Source organism: Durio zibethinus, chromosome 8, assembly GCF_047325235.1.
Source record: "Durio zibethinus cultivar Kanyao isolate XHJ-2024 chromosome 8, ASM4732523v1, whole genome shotgun sequence".
Classification (NCBI taxonomy): Eukaryota; Viridiplantae; Streptophyta; class Magnoliopsida; order Malvales; family Malvaceae; genus Durio; species Durio zibethinus.
The window spans coordinates 2,950,470-2,969,976 of NC_143169.1; the positions used below are offsets into that span (position 1 = coordinate 2,950,470).

Genomic DNA, 19,507 nt, shown 5'->3' on the forward strand with positions numbered 1-19,507 from the left:
TCTTTTCTCGTGCATTGCTCAATAAGCCCCCATCCCTATAATTTTGCGTTGTGCCAAAAAAGAGTTCACCGATTTCTCGAGTCATTATCGATTAATCACAATGAAGGGTAATTAATGAATAAACAAATAAATATATAGTAAAAATGACAAACAAAAAGCAAAAAATAAAAGAATGTGGGGTGCAACATGAGGACTTCCTAAGAGGTCACCTATCAGTGCTTTAGTGCTAGTATTATCGTACTTGTCGTTTGAAACATAAATTATATATCTGACCTTTCTTTTTTGATGTGTTGCTCGAAATATCATACACGAGCCCCAGTTTTTGTAATTTTGTGCTATGCCAAAAAAAGGTTCATCGATTTATCAAGTCATCATCAATTAATCATTACGAATGGTAATCAATGAATAAACAAATAAATATATAGTAATAACGATGAATGAAAAGCAAAAAATAAAAGAATATAGAGTGAAACATGAAGACTTCCTAAAAGGTCACCCATCATAGTACTACTTTCATCCACGTACGCTTAATTGTGGAATATTGATGGGATCCCATGCTTTTAGTGCTAGTATGATTGCACACATCATTTGATGCATAAATTATATATTCGACCCTTCTTTTCCCATGCGTTGCTTGATATATCATACGCTAGCCCTCGTCCTTGTAATTTTACGCTACACAAAAAAAAGGTTCATCAATTTCTCGAGTTGTCACTGATTAATCATTACGAATGGTAATCAACCAATAAACAAATAAATATATAGTAATAACGATGACTAAAAGCAAAAAAAAAAAAGAATGTGGGGTGCAATAAGAGGACTTCTCGAGAGGTCACCCATCCTAGTACTACTCTTGCCCAAGCACTCTTAACTATAGAGTTCTGATGGGATCTGGTACTTTAGTGCTAATATGATCGCCCCAGTTGTTTGATGTGTAAATTATATATCGATCCTTTCTTTCCCATGCATTGCTTGATATATCACACGCAAGCCCCTATCCCCTCATAATTTTTTGCTACGTTAAATAGGGTTCATCGATTTCTTGAATTGTTATCGATTAACTATGAATAGTAATTGACAAATAAACAAATAAATATATAGCAATAACGATGTATGAAAACCAAAAACTAAAAGAATATAGGGTGTAACATGAGGACTTCCCAAGAGGTCACTCATCATAGTACTTCTTTTACCCAAAAACTTTTAACTACTGAGTTCTGATGGGATCTGGTGTTTTTGTGCTGGTATGATCGTATGCATCATTTGATGCGTAAGTTATATATTCAATCCTTCCTTTCTCGTGCATTGCTCGATATATTACATGTGAGCCCCCGTCCCTACAATTTTGTGCTATGCCAAAAAAGGGTTCATCGATTTCTTGAGTCATCACCAATTAATCACTACGAACAGTAATCGACGAATAAACAAATAAATATATAGCAATAATGATGGATGAAAGTCAAAAATTAAAAGAATGTATGGTGTAATACGAGGACTTCCCAAGAGGACATCTATCATAGTACTACTATCGCCTAAGCATGCTTAACTACAGAGTTCTGATGAGAACTATTACTTTAGTGCTGGTATAATTGCACCCATTATTTAATGCATAAATTATATATCTAACCCTTTATTTCTCGTGCATTGCTTGATATATTACATGCTAGCTCTTGTCCTCACAATTTTGCGCTTTGCCAAAAAATGGTTCATTGACTTCTCAAGTCATTATCGATTAATCACTATGAATGGTAATCAATGAATAAACAAATAAATATATAGTAATAATGATGAACGAAAAGCAAAAATTAAAAGAATGTGGGGTGCAATATAAGGAATTCATAGGAGGTCACCCACCCTAGTACTACTCTCACCCAAGTACGTTTAATTGTAGAGTTATGATAGGATCTGTTGTTTTGGTGCTAGTATGATCAAACTTGTCATTTGATGCACAAATTATATATTCGACCCTTTCTCTCCTGTGTATTGCTCGATATATCATACGTGAGCCCTTGTCCCCGTAATTTTGCACTATGCCAAAAAAGGGTTCAATGATTTCTCAAGTTGTCACCAATTAATTACTATGAATGAAATCAACAAATAAACAAATAAATATATAGTAATAACAACGGATGAAAACTAAAAATTAAACGAATATGGGGTGCAATATGAGGACTTCCTAGGAGGTCACCTATGCTAGTACTACTCTTCTAATCACACTTAACTACAGAGTTCTAATGGGATTTAATGCTTTAGTGTTGGTATGATCGCACCTATTGTTTGATGTGCAAATTATATATTTGACCTTTCCTTTCTCGTACGTTACTCGTTATATCATACATGAATCCCTATCTCCGTAATTTTGTGCTACATTAAAAAAAAGGTCTAATGATTTCTTGAGTCGTAACCGATTAATCAGTAAAAATGGTAATCAATGAATAAATTAATAAATATATAGTAATAACTATCATAACATACAGATCTATAAATCTATAGCTAGACTTAACAAGAGGAGTTGCCACCAATTTTTTTAACTAGATGTGATTGGCTACCCAGCAAATCTATCATTTAGAGGAGCTCCTAAACTTGATTAAGGGTCTTAAAATAGTAGATTCTGGCCTACTAATTAAAACAGGGTTTGGGACTTTGGTTACATATGGGAAAGGTTATAGCAACCCCATATGCCTATTTAAAGGATGGTACCATTTTATTTTTAATTATCATAAGGTATTAATTTTAATGGTCTTAAATTTTAATGTTGAATATTGAAAATAATTTTTAAGATTCTCCATCAATCTGGCAAAACTCTTAAAAATATTTTCTCACCTCAAGAGTAATCAAAAATCTAATTTGCTTTCTTGAATAGGCTCCGTCGCCAGAAAAAAGGGTTAAATCATTTTTTATTTTTGTTTTTTTATTGAAAATATATCTAATTATTAAATCATTTGTCCAAATTAGAAATATCTTTTCTTTTTAATTTCTAAATTTTCCACCATCTGGTCCTATTTAGAAATTCTTTTTTTATTTCTAAATTTTTTACCATTTGGGTCTATTTAAAAATTTTTTATATTTTTCTTTTTTGAAAGAAAGTAATATGACAATTATTTTTATTGAAATTTTATTTACATTATTTCATAATTTGGGACAAATTTAAAGAAATTTCTCACGTAGAGATTTCTTAGAAAATTTACCATTTGAAATTTCTAAGAATCTCATTATTGGATAATTGTCAAATATTTTTAACCAAAAAGTTTTATTTTGTTATTTTTTCTCTTTTTTTGATTGAAAATAAATATTTATTATTATTATTATTATTATTATTATTATTATTATTGAAACTTTATCTAAATTATTCCATAATTTGGGACAAATTTAGAAAAAATTTCTCACCCAGGAATTTTATAGAAATTTCTAAAAATTTCATCTTTGAAAAATTATTATTTATTGTAAAAAAAATTTTATTTTATTATATATAATTTAATTTTTTTAATTTTTCTAAAATTTAATCATGCAAAAATACTTGAAAAATAAATAAAATAACTAAATAAATAAAATTACCAAAAATTTTGCTTGGCTTGGTGATTGGAATGGCTCAGTTGGAGAAATAGATGGCGGCTTAGAGATAAGGCTCAGCAGCTTGCTCGGCTGAAGAGTTTGGCTTGAACGCGAGTCAATGGAATGGGTTGGCGTTCGGGTTGAGTCACCCACTGGGCAAACATATAGATCCCAGGTTTTCTTAAGGCCAAAACAACATCGTTTTAGGGTAGTGTTCTAAAAATCAACATCCCCTCTCTCTTTTTAAAACCCAAAGAATGTCAGTTGAATCTTCACCTAATTTTGAAAATCTCATTAGAATCTGGATGAGTCATTAGAAGTTCGTTAGAAAATTCAATCTTCATCAAAAGTTTATCAAAAAATTCAAATGTCACCATAATCCTCACCTAAATCTAAAAAAGTTTGCCAAAATCTGGGAATTTTTCAAAAAAATTTCCAAAAAAAAATCTTGCAAAAAAATTCCTAAAAATTTTGTACTCTCTGATTGCTATTTCATGTGTTTTCTTCTACCTTTTTTTCTATGTTTCTATGTGTTCTTTTTTTGCTTGATCCAGGTCTATATTTATAAGGTTCTGATTCAAATAACCTTAATCCATAAGGGATTTTGATTCCCTTTAAAGCTTCCTTTCAAACTTTAAGTCCAACCCAAACCTAAACAAACAATTTCATTCAAATTCAGCCACTTAATTTTTTTTTGTTTTTTTTTTATTTTTTATCTTTTTATTAACAAAAACAAAATTAATTAGAACCCCAAATTGATTGGGGTGTCTATAGCTGCCTCTTTTTGCATATTTTTTTTATAAAATATGTAATTGTGCAAAGACGTAGACAACCCAATCAGTAATGAACTTGACACTTTTTTTTTATAGCATACTTAGACTTCTTGAATATCATAAAAGCTCCTCTAAATAGAGGCTCCATAACTTTTGAGAAATAAATAAATCTTCCCTAGATAAAGACTCAACGACTTTTGAAAAATAAATAAGACTCATTTAAATAGAGGGTCAACAACTTTGAAAAATAAATAAGGCTCATCTAAACAAAGGTTTAACAATTTTGAAAAATAAATAAAGCACCTTTAAACAGAGGCTCAACAACTTTTGAAAAATAAATAAGGCTCCTCTAGGCAGAAGTTCAATGACTTTGAAAAATAAATAAGGCTCATCTGAATAGAAGCTTAATGACTTTGAAAAATAAGGCTCATCTAAGCAGGGGCCTTACAGATCATCAAAAGAAATTATAAGAGATTATGTCTGGAAGTCTTACAAATCATTCCTAAAATAAAAAAAAAATTGCTTCTTTGAGCAAAGGCTTAACACTTTTATAATTGTTTTTCTTGAAACATCCTTTTTCCAATATTAGAATCTTACCTTAGAGGTCTTCTTTTTTCAAATGAAAAATTAAAATTCTTTCATTAGAAAGTTTTCATGGGATCTTGAAATATCCCTGTTTCATGCACTAGATGTTTTTAAATGCAATCCATGCCATGCATTAAACATTCAGAAATGCAATGCATACTATGCAAATGTTAAGCTTTCCTCCAAATGTTCAAAATATCTTGTTATGAAAATTCTCAATCTTTCATCAAAGTGAAAACTTTGTCATGATAATGTTGTAAATGTTTTCTTAATGATGCAAGTGCAATAATCTAGATTTTCACAATACTACAAATGGCATATCATGATTCAAATGTTTAGTGCATGATGTAAGTGCATAGCCAAACCAAATTACATACATGTTATGTAGATGTCACTAACATTAATTTCATAAAATTCTAATTAATTGTGGTAATATGGTTCTCAAGACTCCACCATCTCTCATTTCTCTTTTTAACTTTTCAGTGCTAGCCATTTCAAAATAAATTTTATCAACTGATCCACATTATTTCCATCTTTTGATCACAACTCACAAGCTTCTCAATACTAGCAATTTCAGAATAAATTTTATCTATTGATCCATTTTATTTCCATCATTTGATCACAATTCATAGGCTTCTCAACACTAGCAATTTTAGAATAAATTTCATCCACTAATCTGCATTATTTCTATCATTTGATCACAATTCACAAGTTATGTCGACCAATCCATCACCATATTCATTACTTGGTCACACCATGTGTCCTTTCAAATCATCTTATCAATTTTTTGCTATCTTTTCATTTTTTTTACCCCAATCATCTTGGATTTCTTTTCAAAGGAATGCAAGAATCTTTTATGAACATTATCATTCATTCATTATCATTTTAATTCTTGACAAATATAATGCAATCAAATATTTCCTTGATTTATTCTAGGGATGCAAAAATAAGAGAGTATAAAGTGAATTGATACAAATGTAATCAATACATGAATGAGTCAGGTACAAAAATAAATGGACAAAAGAACAAGTTCAAAGCATGTCATAAGGATGAATGTTATTGAATATTACCACAATGTCCAAACAATGAATATCATTTTGAGCTCATTGAACTTTGCCCCAGCTTTAAGGGATCTTCAGATGTCATTGATTTTTCATATATTTGAATTGTCTATCCAACTCTCAACTTAGAGGTTTTTTTACCTAAATCACCCTTTTGGGTTTTCAATTTGAGTCTTCCTTTTCTTTGATTTATATTTTTTTCATTTTTCATTTTTTTCATTTTTCCTTTTTTCCTTTTTTCATATTTTTCATATTTTTCATATTTTTCATAGTTTTCATATTTTTCATATTTTTCATTTTTCATTTTTCATTTTTCATAATTTTCATATTTTTATTTTTTCATGCATTATTGATATATCCCACACATCAATCTCTAAAACAACATAGTATGATTCCATTATTCCATCACAAGCATGCCTTAGCATAACATATGTTCTTTTAATTTGAGCATTCACATTTGATTAAAATGAACTTTTAAAAGTTGTAATGTAGGCTATGGCTAGGGGTCATAAAAGAAATGGATAAAATAGACTCAAAACATGTGCTTAAAGGGTTCAAAACCAAATGATCATTTTTCATCATTTGATGCAACTTGGCGTTTCGCCCTATTCCACATTATTTCACTATTTATTCTTTTTTCATTCATCTTATTTCTCATAAAAGGATTCTCAATACTTTGCCCCAACTCATTTGTGGCATTCATTTTTTTCATTATTTTTTCTTTTTTATCCTTTTGTTTTTATTTTTTTATTTAAAGGGTTTCTTTTTTCTTTTTTTTTTGTGACTTTCTATCTTTGAGACCTTTTATGATCTTTTGTCTTTTTTTTTTTTTCAAGCATGTTCTTTTCAAAATTTACCCCCACTATGGAGAGTGATCCTTGGTTGGGGTTCTTTTAGAAAAAAAATCATAATAGGCTTAACAGGGATAGCAATGGATGGTTTTACGAATGGTAAAAAAAAAGATAGTCATTTTTCATCTCAAACGTAAATGCTTTTTTTGAAAATTATCTATTGAAAAAAAACAAGCTCATGGATATTTATAAAAGATTACATATTTTCAAGACATAGCTATTTCACATCTAGTAGTAGCTTGCTTTTTTTGCTCAAATAATCTCAACAGATTAAACTATATCAATGTGAATGAGTTTTCAAAATTAAATCCTAAAATTATTGTTATCATTATTTAAACATTCATCATTTAAACTTTATTATGAATAGTTCGTAGTTCTCGCAAACCACTTGCAGGGCTAGCAAGACAAATTTGAGATATGAAAATGGGCTGATATTTTGGTGGGTAAGATGGTTATGGGGTAGGCTAGTATAGGTAAGGTGAGGTATTATTCACTATAGGATAGTATAAAGAATAACCTTACAGTGGATAAGGTTGATAACCCTTAAACTATTATCTTTCAAAGTTCATAGCTTGAGCTTCAGTCTTTTTTTTCTTTGGTGCCTTCTTAGTGGAAGCTTCTTCTCTTTTCAACTTGCCATTCTTAATGTCAATCTTAATGATTTCACTTGAAATCATCATGTTAGTAAAATTTTTTGTTACATTCCCTATCATCTTTTCATAATAAAGAGATTTTAAAGTGCTGACAAATAATATTGTAGTCTTTTTGTTAGTTAAAAAAAGCTGAACTTGAGTAGCTATGTCCCTTCACCTCTGGGCATATTCTTTGAATGATTTAGTTACCTTTTTCTTTATATTCTACAAAGATAAACAATTAGAGGCTAGATCAATGATATATTGATACTGACTAATAAAGTCACGAGCCATATCACTTCACAATTGAATCGAGTCCTATCTAGTTGGACATACTACCTAGTAGCAGAGCCAATAACACTATCTTGGAACTCATACATTAACAGCTTTTTATTATTAGAATGGGTAGCCATTTTTTATCAGTACGTAATAATATAGGTCTTTGGACACTTTGTACCATCATTTTTTTGAACTTTAAAACTTTGAAGGAATAACGACATTTGGGACTAAACAAAGCCTAGCAACATCCACGAAACCACAAAAATCAAATCCTTCAATTGCTCGTTACCTTTACTCGAGCATACTCATATTTTTGTTAGCTATTGTGTCCCCTAGTAACTCGACCCCTTTTGGTTTTAATTTTTCTTTTTCTTTTGGATCATTTAGATTAAGGATTTGAATTATTCTATTACATTCTCAATAAAGACAGGATATATATGAATCTGATAATGCCCTGTATTTGAAGTTGATAGCATTCTGGAGTATGTATACCCTACAAGGTATGTGAACTGTTGTGATGGTGTATCTTGAATGGACTGGACTTGACGCAGTTCATAATTAGGAAGATATAGAAGGTCAGTCACCTTTTGTGATGGGTGATCCTATTGGCTAGTAATTCCCTTCCCTTTATTCAACTTGTTCAAAGCCTCTAGAATCTTACTCAACTCTCTTTCAAGTTTCTCTTGAGCTCTCTTTATCTTCTCAAGATGATTAGAATTTTCTTATTCCATTTGTTTGGCTCGAGCTCTTGTATTGTATTAATGAATTGATTGTGTGAGGTTCTTGCTTGGTGGAGCTATATTTGAACCTTGAGTATCATAATTATGTCATTATTAGAAATGCTATTCTTTATGTTTGATATTTTAATGCATGAATGGAATGTACTAATATTTGCCACATAACTATCATTGATAAAAGAAATCTCAATTTGAAACTTTATTTAATAAAATTTCAAAAGTACATCTTAATAGAGCCAAAATAACATTTTAAAGTCCTAAACACTAATGTAATATTTCCTAAACATTACTCTAATGCCCCCTTATAAATTTTTTAGCTTGCTAATAATGATCTAGTGTCTCATCTAAGAAGTTAAGCAATCATTTCCCATGACTTCCTACTGGCTATACCACAGCTTTCAAATCTTCCACTTATTTTTTTCATTTTTGATGCCTTTTTTGCAATAATGCATAGTTGATCGAACATGTGCCTTAGATGTTTTTGTTTTTTCATACACATGCCCTTCCATAGCTCACTTTGTTTAGCATGTTTCTTGCATTCATTAGTCAAAGCTTTTACCTGTGCTATACGCTGATCCACTATTCTTTATAGCATTTGCTATGTCTGTGTGCCCTAGTAGTGGCCTTTTGTCTTTCTTACACCCTTGTTTTCAATAATTCATTTTCTTTTAAGAGTCAAGCAAGTTTGGGTGTGACAATGAATGTGTCTTGTCTAACTCATTGAATAAGGCTTTCCACTAATCTTTTTTTTTCTCATTGAGGCTTTGGATTTTTTGTTCTTAGAGTTACAAACTTTTTCCTATTTTTACTTTTAATTGCTTATTTTTTTGTTCTAGCTTATCCTTTTCAGTTTGAAGTTTCCTTTTAGCAATTTCTACGTTTAGTAGATGATCTTGAAAAATCAACTTTGAAGAATGGTCAACTATTTGTTCTCAAGGAACCACAATGTCCTTGCCCTTCCTTGTATGCCACATAATATATTCTTAGGTGACAGCATAAGTAAACCTCTCTTGGTTAACCTGATGGTTTATTTCTATGCCTTTTTTTTTATCATTTCAATCATTCCATATGCTTCTTTTTTAGTGAAATAAAATTTTTGCTGGTTAAGTCCATATGTTTCTGGAATAAATTGCTCACATCCAGATTATCTTCTTACCAAAGTTGGGGCATAAGTAATAGCACCCCATAGGCCTAATAAGAACACCCAAGGTTAATTCCCATAATAATATAACACTATATCATGACGTATCTAAGGTGCTTTTTAAATTATCCATTGGCTATCAAGTGCATGAAAATATGAAACCCATTTTTTTTTTTTGACTTTGCTTTAGGCCATGTGCTACAACAAATCTCCTTGATTGGAATAGTAAAACGAAGGTATGGTTTGCAAAATTAGCTTTCTTCACATTCAATAAGACTCTTCATCCATACATAAAGCATTTGTAAGCACCCATTAAATTGAGCTTTACCATTTTTATGACAATAATTCAAGGAACAAATGGTTTTTGCTAAAATAATTGGTGCTGTATTGACTTTGTATGCTAACTAATTGACAAAGTCTATCATTATGACATCTATATATCCAATGACTTTTGGAAAGATTACCAATCCATATAGAGCTATAGCTATTACCACTAACCCTTGATCATCATCCAAATGCCCCTAGATAATGTCTCATAGAAAACCTTATGATTTAACCTTATTTTCAACTTTTGTCTTGACATATGCATCAACTTGAGGCAAGCTAAGTCCAAGCATTTGCACAAGCTTCTTATGATAACCTACCTTATTTGACCAATAAATCTTGTTTGGGTTTGGCAAATCAAAGTGAAGTAAAACCATGTACTCTTCAATTGTTAGCACCATATTTATTTTATTAAAATGAAACACTTATAAGAAGGATCCCAAAACTGAAGGATGGCTCTAATCAAATTATTGTCCACATCCACTTGGAGTAGTTAAGCTATATCTCTATATTTATTCTCAAATATCTCCTGCCTTGTTCAACTCATGCATCCCTAGACATTACTTACGCCAACTAGGTCATTTTGTTAGAGATTGAGATGAGTCTCTTAAGCAATAATAAGATAAAACCTTTAGGTAAGCAATTACCCTATTGTCTTTGACCTTCCTCTAACTTGATTTTCAATTGATGGGCAGAGTCATAACGAATTGATATAGACTTTGATTGTATTTGGCTTTCCATAGATGTAAGTATGAGATCTAATTTATCAATGATTGATATGTGGCAAATATTTTCTATATGAGAATGATGCATATGACAATGTCAAACACGACCATGAAAATGATGCAAATACACAAAGTTAAACACACAAAATGGTTAGATAATCAATATATCACACAAATTATTCCTTTTTGTGTTCTAACTTCAGGTTACATCTATTAACAGGTAGGGATGGCTCTATCTTAAAGCTAGCCTATTAAGTGTAAATTATATGTAGGGTTAGGTGACTTTGACAACTAAAGGTTCTCAAATTGTTCCTTACATTATTGTCCATTGCGAACTAGTAAGGCAGTTTAATCATCACCTATTATAGGCTACCAATGGAAAGGATTTAATTTGAGTAAGGAGTATTTTGCTAGCTATTACAGAGATTATCATTTCACGAGAGCGTAGGTACTTTATTCCCTCTTAAGAGGGATGGAACCTAAATATAGAGCTCATGTAATGCAAATGCATGTGATAGTCTTTGTGAAGGAACATAAAATTTTCAACCCCCATAAATAAAAGACCAAACAGAAATAAAACGTTAGCAAATAGATAATTAAAATTTAAAACCATTAACTCAAAAGATAGGATAAATTTAAAATTGTTATGGCCTAACTCTCTAGCTCATCCCCAGTGGTGTAGCCAAACTATCATAACATATATATCCATAAATCTATGGCTAGACTTAACAAGAGGAGTTGCCACAAATCTTTTTTAACTAGGTGTGATTGGCCACCTAATGAATCTATATTTTTAAGGACCTCATAAACTTGACTAAGGGTCCTTAAAAGAATAGGTTCTAGTCTCCTAATCAGAATGGGGTTCAAAGTTTCGTTACATATATGGAAGGTTATAGCACCCCCACATCTCCATCCAAAGGATGATACCATTTTATTTTAAATTATCTTAAGGTCTTGATTCTAATGGTCTTAAATTTTAATGTTGAATATTGAAAATAATTTTTAAGATTCTCCATCAATCTGGCAAAACTATTAAAAATAATTCCTCACCTCAAGAGTCTTCAAGAATCCCATTAGTTTTCTTGAAGAGAATCCATCTTCAGAAAAAAAGTTTAATCATTTTTTTTTATTTTTTTATTGAAAATATATCTAATCATTCTACCATTTAGGCCAAATTAGAAATATCTTTTCTTTTTAAATTCTAAAATTTTCACCATTTGGGCCTATTTAGATTTTTTTTTAATTTCTAAATTTCCACCATTTGGGCCTATTTAGAAAATTTTTGTATTTTTTTATATTTTTAGAAAGAAAATAATATGATAGTTATTTTTATTGAAATTTTATTTAAATTCTTCCACCATTTGGGATAAATTTAAAGAAATTTCTCATCAAGAGATTTCTTAAGAAATTTACTATTTAATATTTTTAAGAATCTCATTATTGGATAATTGTCAAATATTTTCAAACAAAAAGTTTTTTTTTCTATTTTTTCTCTTTTTTTATTGAAAATAAATTAACTATTATTATTGAAACTTTACCAAAATTGTTCTACAATTTGGGACAAATTTAGAAAAAATTTCACACCTGAGAATTTAATAGAAATTTATCATTTGAAATTTCTAAAAATTTCATTATTGGATAATTATTATTTATTGTCAAAAAAATATTTTTACTTTATTTTATTTTTAATTTTTTATAATTTTTTCTAAAATTTAATCATGCAAAAATACTATAAAAATAAATAAAATAACTAAATAAATAAATAATATAAAAAATGCTCGACTCGACGACTAGAACAACTCGACTAAAGACACAGATGGTGGCTTTAAAGACGTGGCTAAGCTTGACTGAAAGTTTGTTTAGAATGTAGGTCAATAGAATTGGTTGGCACTCAGGTCAAGTCACCCATTGGGCAAACACGTGGATCCTAAGGTTTCTTAAGGCTAAAATGATGTTTTGGGGTGGTATAAAAAGAAAGAAACATCTTTTCTCCTTAGATTTTCTCTTTTCCCTTACTCTCTTCTTTTATTTTCCTCTTATTCTCTTTCTAAAACCAGAAGAATGCTGGTTGAATCTTCATCAAATTTTAAAAATCTTGTTAGAATTTAGGTTAAGACGTTTAAAGTTCGCTAAAAAATTCAATCTTCATTGAAAAATTCAACTGGATTATAGAAAACTCGCTAGAAAATTTAAATTTGTCAAAATCCTCACTAAATTTTGAAAAAATTTGCCAAAATCTGAGAATTTCTATCCGACCCTTCATTTTCCTTGCGTTGCTCGATATATCACATGCAAGCCCCTATCCCCACAATTTTGCACTACGACAAAAAAAGGTTCATCGATTTCTCGAGTTGACATCGATTAATCACTATGACTAGTAATCAACGAATAAACAAATAAATATATGGGAATAATGACGGACGAAAATAAAAAATTAAAAAAACGTAAGGTGCATCATGAGGACCTCCTAGGAGGTCACCCATCCTAGTACCACTCTCACCTAAGCACGTTTAACTATGAAGTTTTGATGGGATCCGATGCTTAAGTGTTGGTATAATTGCACCCATCATTTAATGCACAAATTATATATTCGAGCTTTCTTTTCCTATGCGTTGCTCTATATATCACACGCGAGCCCCTGTCCCCATAATTTTGCTCTATGCCAAAAAAAGATTCATTGATTTCTTGAGTTGTCACTGATTAATCACTACGAATGGTAATCAATGAATAAACAAATAACTATATAGTAATAACAACAGATGAAAACCAAAAATTAAAAGAACGTGGGGTGCAAAATGAAGACTTCCCCAGAGGTCACCCATCTTAGTACTATTCTTGCCTGAGCATGCTTAATCACGAAGTTCTGATGGGATCCGATGCTTTGATGCTAGGATGATTGCACTAGCTGTTAGATGCACAAATTTTATATTCGACCTTTCCATACCTGTGCGATGATCAATATATCACACGCGAGCCCCTGTCCCTGTAATTTTGTGCTACGCTAAAAAAAAGTTCAATTTCTCGAGTCATCAGTGATTACTTGCTACGAACGTTAATTAACAGACAAATAATTAAGTATATAGTAATAAATTTCTCGAGTCATCAGCGATTAATCACTACGAACGGCTATCGACAAATAAAAAATTAAGTATATAGTAAAAATGACGGATGAAAACCAAAACTTAAAAGAACTTGGGTTGCAACATGAGAACTTCCCTAGAGGTCACCCATCTTAGCACTACTCTTGCTTGAGCGCGCTCAATTGTGAAGTTTTTATGGGATCCAATGCTTGAGTGCTGGTGTGATCACACTTGTCATTAGATGTGCAAATTATATATTCGACCCTTTCATCCCTGTGCGTTGCTCGATATATCACACGCGAGTCCCCATCCCTGTAATTTTACGCTACGCCAAAAAAAGGTTCATCAATTTATTGAGTCGTCAATAATTAATCGCTACGAATGACAATCAACAAATAAAAAATTAAGTATATAGTAAAAATGACGGATGAAAACCAAAAATTAAAAGAACATAGGGTGCAACATGAGGACTTCCCCAGAGGTTACCCATCCTAGCACTACTCTTGCTTGAGCACTTTTAATTACGAAGTTCTGATGGGATCCAATGCTTTAGTATTGGTATGATCACACCTATCATTCAATGTGCAAATTATATATTCAACCCTTTCATCCTTATGTGTTGCTCGATATATCACACGCGAGCCCCCATCCCTGTAATTTTACGTTACACTAAAAAAAGGTTCATCGATTTCTCAAGTCGTCATCGATTAATTGCTACAAATGGTAATCAACAAATAAATAATTAAGTATGTAGTAATAATGATGAAAAAAAACCAAAAATTAAAGGAACGCGGGTGCAACACGAGGACTTTCTTGGAGGTCACCCATTCTAGCACTACTCTTGCCTAAGCATACTTAACTGCTGAGTTTTAATGGGATTTAGTGCTTTAGTGTTGGGATGATTGCACCCATCATTTGAAGCACAAATTATATATCTGACCCTTTCATTTTCATGCGTTGCTCGATATATAACACGCAAGCCCCTGTCCTTACAATTTTGGCTATGCAAAAAAAAGGTTCATCGATTTCTCGAGTCATCATCGATTAATTGCTACGAACGAAAATCAACGAATAAACAATTAAGTATACAGTAAGAACGGTAGACAAAAACCAAAAATTAATAAAATATGGGGTGCAACACGAGGACTTTTCAAAAGGTCACCCATCCTAGTACTACTCTCGCCTAAGCACGTTTAACTACAAAGTTCTGCTAAAATGCAGTGCTTTAATGTTGGTACAATTGCACCTATCATTTGATGTGCAAATTATATATCGGACCCATCATTTCCCATACGTTGCTCAATATATCACACGTGAGCCTTTATCCATGCAATTTTGCACTACACCAAAAATGGGTTCATCAATTTCTTGAGTCATCATCGATTAATCTCTACGAATAGTAATCAATGAATAAACAATTAAGTATATAGTAATAACAATGGACAAAAACCAAAAATTAAAAGAACATGGGGTGTGACACAAGGATTTCATGGGACATCACCCATCTTAATACTACTCTCGCCCAAGCATGCTTAACTGTGGAGTTCTAATGGGATCCAGTGCTTTAGTGCTGGTATGATATGATTACACTAGTCGTTTGTTGCGCAAATTATATATCCAACCCTTCCTTTCTCGTGCGTTGCTTGATATACCACACGCGAGCTCTCGCCCCCATAATTTTATGATTCACCAAAAATAGGTTCATTGATTTCTCGAGCCATTATCGATTAATCATTACGAAAGGCAATCAATGAATAAACAAATTAAGTATACATTAATAACGACAAACAAAAACCAAAAACTAAAAGAACATTAGGGGTGACATAAGGACTTCTTAGGAGGTCACCCATCCTAATTTTACTCTTGCCCAAACACACTTAATTGTAGAGTTCTAATTTAGTGCTGTTATGGTCACAACCATCATTTGTTGTGCAAATTATATATCTGACCCTTATTTTCTCATACGTTGCTTGACATATCATATGTGAGCCCCCATCCCCATAAATTTACACTATGTCAAAAATGGGTTCATCGATTTCTCGAGTCATCCTCAATTAATCATTACGAATGGTAATCAATGAATAAACAATTAGTATACAATAATAACGATGGATGAAAACCAAAAATTAAAAGAATGTGGGGTGCGACATGAGGACTTCGTAGGAGGCCATCCATTCTAGTACCACTCTTGCCCAAGCATACTTAACTGCGAAATTCTGAGGGATCCGGTGCTTTAGTGCTGGTATGATCATACCAATCATTTTATGCGTAAATTATATATTCGACCCTTATTTTCCCATGCGTTGCTCGATATATCACACGCGAGCCCTTATCCTTGTAATTTTACGTTATGCCAAAAAAGGGTTCATCGATTTTTTGAGTCATCACCAATTAATTGCTACAAACGATAATCAACGAATAAATAATTAAGTAGATAGTAATAACGATGAATGAAAACCAAAAATTAAAATAACATGGGGTGCGACACGATGACTTCTCGGGATGTCACCCATCTTAGTGCTACTTTTGCCCAAGCATGCTTAATTGCTGAGTTCTGATGAGATCTAATGCTGTAGTGCTGGTATGATCGCACCTGTTGTTTGATGCACAAATTATATATCCGACCTTTCCTTTCCCATGCATTGCTCTATATATCAAACGCGAGCCCTCATTCTCGTAATTTTGCTTTATGTAAAACATGGGTTCATCGATTTCTCGAGTCATCACTGATTAATCACTATGAATGGTAATCAACGAATAAACAATTAAGTATACAATAGTAACGACAGATGAAAACTAAAAATTAAAAACATGTGGGGTGCGACATGAGGAATTCCCAAGAGATAACCCATCATAGTACTACCTCACCCAAGCACGCTTAACTACAAAGTTCTGATGGGATCCAATGCTTTAATGCTAGTATGATTGCACCCATTATTTAATGCACAAATTATATTTTCGATCTTTCTTTTCCTATGTGTTGCTCGATATATCACACATGAGCCCTCGTCCCCATAATTTTGTGCTACACCAAAAAAAAAGTTCATCGATTTCTTAAGTTGTCACCGATTAATCGATACGAATGGTAATCAATGAATAAACAATTAAGTATAAAGTAATAATGACAGATGGAAACCAAAAGTTAAAAGAACATGGGGTGTAACATGAGAAATCCTTGGGAGGTCACCCATCCCAAAATGACTTTTGTCGAAGCACGTTTAACTGTAAAGTTCTGATGGGATCTGATTTTTTAGTGTTGGTATGATCTCACCCATTTTTTGATGTGTAAATTATATATCTAACACTTCTATTCACATGTGTTGCTCGGTATATCACACGCGAGTCCCTGTCCCCATAATTTTGTGCTACACCAAAAAATGGTTCATTGATTTCTCATTTTGTCACAGATTAATCACTGCGAATGAAAATCAATGAATAAACAATTAAGTTATACAATAAAAATGATGGACAAAAACCAAAAATTAAAAAGAACGCGGGGTGTAACATAAGAACTTCCTGAAAGGTCACCATTATAGTGTTACTCTCGCCTAAGCACGCTTAACTACAGAGTTTTGATGGGATCCCACCAAAAACTAAAAAACATATGGGGTGCTACGAACGGCAATCAACGAACAAGCCCAAGTGCCTATACAGTAATAAACGATGGATGAATACCGAAAATTAAAAAAAACGTGAAGTGCATCACGAGGACTTCGCAAGAGGTCACCCATTCTAGTACTACTCTCGCCCAAGCACGCTTAACTACGGAGTTCTAATAGGATCCGATGCTTTAGTACTGGTATGATCACATCCGTCACTTCTTGTGTAAATTATGTATCCGACCCTTCCTTTCTAGTGCGTTGCTTAACGTGTCACACGCGAGCCCCCGTCCCAAAAATTACGCGTTATGCAAAGAAAATGGCGTTCATCGATTTTTCAACACGTCATCGATTAATCATCACGAATGGTAATTGATGAGCAAACGATTAAGTATGCAGTAATTACGATGAACGGATACCAAAAACTAAAAAGAACGTGGGGTGCTACGAACGACAATCAATGAACAAGCTCAAGTGCCTATATAGCAATAAACGATGGACGAATACCAAAAATTAAAAAGAACGTGGAGTGCATCATGAGGACTTTCCAAGATGTCATCCATCCTAGTACTACTCTCGCCCAAGCACGCTTAACTGTGAAGTTCTGATGGGATCTCGAGCTTTAGTGCTAGTATGAAAGCACCCATCACTTCTTGCGTAAATTATGTATCCGACCCTTCTTTTCCCGTGTGTTGCTCAATGTGTCACATGCGAGCCTCTATCCCAAAGATTATGTGTTATACCAAGAAAAGAGGGTTCATCAATTTTTTGACCCGTCATCGAATAATCACTGTGAACGGTAATCGACGAGCAAACGATTAAGTATTCAGTAATTACGATGGACGGATACGAAAAACTAAAAAGAATGTGGGCTGCTACGAATGGTAATCAACGAACAAGTCCAAGTGCCTATAAAGCAATAAAAGATAGACAAATACCAAAAATTAAAAAAAACGTGGAGTGCAACACGAGAACTTCCCAGGAGGTCACCCATCCTAATACTACTCTCACCTAAGCACGCTTAATTGTGGAGTTCTGATGGGAACATCCGGTGCTTTAGTGCTGGTATGATCGCATCCGATTCCTTGCTCAAATTATGTATCCGACCTTTCTTTTCCCGTGCATTGCTCGACATGTCACACGCGAGCTCCCGTCTCAAAGATTACGTGCTACGCCAAGAAAAGAGGGTTCATCGATTTCTCGACCCGTCATCGATTAATCCCCGCGAATGGTATCGACGAGCAAACGACTAAGTATGCAGTAATTACGACGGATGGATACCAAAAACTAAAAAGAATGTGGGGTGCTGCGAATAGCAATAAACGACGAACGAATACTGAAAATTGAAAAGCATGTGGAGTGCAACACGAGGACTTCCCAAGAGATCACCCAACCTAGTACTACTCTCGCCCAAGCATGCTTAACTGTAGATTTTTGATGGGATCAGGTGTTTTAGTGATGGTATGATCACACCAGTCACTTCTTAGGCAAATTATCTGTCTGACTCTTTCTTTCTTGTGCATTGCTCGACCTGTAACATGCGATCCCCGTCTCAAAGTTTATGCACTACACCAAGAAAAGGGGGTTCATCGATTTCTCGACCCGTCATCGATTAATCGTCGTGAACGGTAATCGGTGAGCAAACGATTAAGTATGCAGAAATTACGATGGACGGATGCCAAAAACTAAAAAGAACGTAGGGTGCTACGAACGGTAATCAACAAACAAGCCCAAGTGCCTATACAGTAATAAATGACGGATGAATATCGAAAGTTAAAAAGAATGTGAAGTGTAACACGAGGACTTCTCAAGAGGTCACCTATCCTAGTACTACTCTCGCCTAAGCACGCTTAACTGCAGAGTTATGATGAAATCCGATGTTTTAGTACTGGTATGATCGCACCCGTCACTTTTTACGTAAATTATGCATCAGACTCCTCTTTTTTCGTGCGTTGCTCGACGTGTCACACACGAGCTCCTATCCCAAAGATTACGCGCTACCTCGAGAAAAAAGAGGTTCATCGATTTCTCGACCCGTCATTGATTAATCATCGCGAACGGTAATCGACGAGCAAATGATTAAGTATGCAGTGATTGCAATAGACGGATATCAAAAACTAAAAAGAATGTGGGGTGCTACGAACGGTAATCAACAAACAAGCCTAAGT

The 19,507-nt window shown here is 32.9% G+C and overlaps 6 pseudogenes; all 6 read right to left on the bottom strand.

Moving 5' to 3' along the window:
• Window positions 1–803: 803 nt before the first annotated feature.
• On the bottom strand, window positions 804–922 carry LOC149516974 (5S ribosomal RNA; annotated as a pseudogene).
• A 15,633-nt stretch (window positions 923–16,555) lies between these two features.
• LOC149516975 (5S ribosomal RNA) lies at window positions 16,556–16,673 on the bottom strand (annotated as a pseudogene).
• A 761-nt stretch (window positions 16,674–17,434) lies between these two features.
• On the bottom strand, window positions 17,435–17,553 carry LOC149516976 (5S ribosomal RNA; annotated as a pseudogene).
• A 743-nt stretch (window positions 17,554–18,296) lies between these two features.
• Window positions 18,297–18,418, bottom strand: LOC149516977 (5S ribosomal RNA; annotated as a pseudogene).
• Window positions 18,419–18,695: 277 nt separating this feature from the next.
• LOC149516978 (5S ribosomal RNA) lies at window positions 18,696–18,814 on the bottom strand (annotated as a pseudogene).
• Window positions 18,815–19,125: 311 nt separating this feature from the next.
• Window positions 19,126–19,244, bottom strand: LOC149516979 (5S ribosomal RNA; annotated as a pseudogene).
• Window positions 19,245–19,507: the final 263 nt, after the last annotated feature.